Source organism: Penaeus japonicus, unplaced genomic scaffold (genome assembly GCF_977035675.1).
Source record: "Penaeus japonicus unplaced genomic scaffold, GWHDUDI00000001_assembly GWHDUDI00000015, whole genome shotgun sequence".
NCBI classification, from domain to species: Eukaryota; Metazoa; Arthropoda; class Malacostraca; order Decapoda; family Penaeidae; genus Penaeus; species Penaeus japonicus.
This window is the reverse complement of record NW_028234417.1, coordinates 5,704,892-5,707,391: the sequence shown is the minus strand read 5'-3', so window position 1 is coordinate 5,707,391 and position 2,500 is coordinate 5,704,892. Positions and strand designations below refer to the sequence as shown.

General features: G+C 46.6%; 1 protein-coding gene across 8 annotated transcripts in view; it reads left to right on the top strand.

Moving 5' to 3' along the window:
* Positions 1-2,500, top strand: part of LOC122252596 (uncharacterized) — a 36,981-nt gene that overhangs the window by 16,435 nt on the left and 18,046 nt on the right. Inside the window, exon 1 of one of the 8 annotated variants that reach the window (XM_043015137.2) lies at positions 1,453-1,707. The exons of 2 other annotated variants lie outside the window; for them this stretch is intronic. The gene's annotated coding sequence lies outside the window, so the exon portion shown is untranslated. 5 more of the 8 variants (XM_043015140.2, XM_086544422.1, XM_086544421.1 and 2 more) reach the window with 5 other exon arrangements.

The window sequence follows — 2,500 nt, the reverse complement described above, 5'->3', positions numbered from 1 at the left end:
AGTAACATGTACGTGTTATGATTGACTGTGAAGCTCATATTTTCCTTAGAGCTTACCTTAGTAATTAAGGCGTTGCATTAGTCAGCATTTCAATCACTTCAAATGGCATCTTTATAGTGTTAACAAGTTTATCTGCGACATAACGTGCTGAATATCTTTGCTTTGCGTTGGACATTCTTTACGTATTTGACATTGTGTTTCTAAAGCAGTCATCACTTCACCTCATTGCAATCATTTGTGACGTTGCCATTCTACTTTCACATTCATACAACGTCTATTGACAATGTTCTTGTAACGTCGACGTTTAATCGCTCTGCATTCGCTAGAGCGCGATGCCTCCTCTTCGCTTTCAAACAAAAGTCATCATGAAATTTCAAGTACCTGAATGAAATACCTCGAAAAACCTTCAAGTCATGTGAAGCCTTTATAAAACAGCCCTTAATTTAGAGCTGGACTTCGAGAGATTCACTGTGAGTCAGCTGGTATAACACGGTGATGAGCTCAGAGTCACCTGCTGGGGATCTCTTGGCCGCGGGCGTGTGGACGGGCTTCGAGGCTGGCGTGTCCGTCACATCTGCCATGGGTGAAGCCCTTGCCATGGGAGGGAGGGGGGCGGGGGGGCTAAGGGGCTTTCCATGCATAATTGCCGATCCAGGATCTTTGGCTCTGAGGGGACTGTTGCTGCTCGAGGGTGTAGAATTGCGGTTAAGTTCGGTGATTTATTTTGGGATCTATTGGAGTAGCTACATGGTGAGTATTTTTTTCTTATTATATGAATGCCATGGGTCCTAAAAAAAGATTCGCATTTACGAGATGCAAAAACGCGAGCTTATCCCAGGTGCCTCACCTGCATGATGGCACGTTAGGCCTAACAGCAAACAAAGAAGCAGGTGCAGCAGGTACACATACTCGCATCCTGTGTGTGCTACGGCGCGTCACCGTCCACGTTCAGCTTCACCGCTCGGTCCTTCGGAAATATATTTTAAGTATATAGTCCACTTTGTCAGAATCTCACGCACCTATGAGGCAAATTTATCGTCTTTTTGTTCCCTCTATTAAAGATGTTGATAAGATTTCAGAGGGAAGGGTGGTCAGCAACGCCCCCTCCCCCCCTCCCCACCCCCACCCCCACCCCTCTCCCCCATGGCCGTGGCCCTGAGCTACATTTCCCCCCCTCCCCCTCCCCCTCCCCCCACCCTCCCCCTCATGGCCCACCGAACAGGTTTGTTTACCCCGGTGAGGTGCCAAGTACCCAATTACTTAGCTCTGTATCACGCTTTTCTAAGCCTTTTCGGCGAGTCCTTTGCTATGCTCGTCTCCTCTTAAGATAGATCATGTTTTTTTCCATGTCGAATTAATGGACATCGGATGGGTTGCATAGCTGAGAAAAGCGAGGAATCGGGAAAGCGGCACCTCGCCCCCCCTCTCCCCCTCCCCCCTCCCCCCCTCGCCAATCAGTGACGTCCCTCAGAAACCTGTTTAATGGACCATATTCCGCTGGAACCTTTTGAAGTTTTCAAATCCACTTTTGGCGTTTAAAAGCCTTTTAAAATCCCGCACCAGCTAGAAAATCGGAGTCCCAGTTCAAGCACCGGGTCTTAGCACTAGCACAGAATCGGAGAATAAAGCGTGGTTGTCGAGAAAAAAAATATTAAAATAATCTCGACTCGGTATAGGAATCAGTGGCCAGTCTCCCAACCAGGCAAGGTGAGTGGGGCCGCTTTTTGCCCATTAATTTCACGTTTATTTCGCAACATATGAGGTTAGTGTCTATGCAGTGCAAATGTAGGCCGTGGACGTGCAGTGTGAGTGTGTGCTCTGTGTCCGTAGTGAGAGTGTAGTGTGAGTTGGAGAAGTGTGAAGTGGAGGTGGAGAGTGAGTGAGTGAGGAACCTTGTGTTTTGGTTCAACAGGTTCTTGGAGGAGGAGGAGGAGGAGGAGGAAAGGCTTTCGTTATTCTTTCCCTTTTTTTTCCCCCAACCCCAACCCAGCCCCTCTTCCTTCTGCTTTATTTCCTCTTGCTTTATTTCCCCCCTTCTTCTTCCCCTCTACAATCCGGAAAACTTGTGTGGCTTGGAGGAGGAGGAGGAAAGGCTTTCGTAATTCTTTCCCTTTTTTTCCCCCAACCCAACCCCAACCCAACCCCTCTTCCTTCTCCTTTATTTCCCCCCCCCCCCCTTCTTCTTCCCCTCTACACTCGGAAAACTTGTGTGGTGTTCAGAGCCTTACGTGGAATTGAAGTGTGGTTTCTCTTTTATGGTGAAATGGGTGGGGATAGCTTGGTTACATTGAGGGATTTTTTTTGTTTAAAAAGAATTTTATTTTGAGTTGTGTAAGGTAAGTGTTGATTTTTTTTTTATTCATTGACATTCAGTTGTTTGTGTAGTGTTTGAGGTGATATTTTCTGCAGTATTTCTCAAAGGAAGTGTAGTCAAATGAGTTGAGTATATCAAATGCAGAGAGTGAAAGTGAATGGGAAATCTGTTACTAGGTAAATTCTG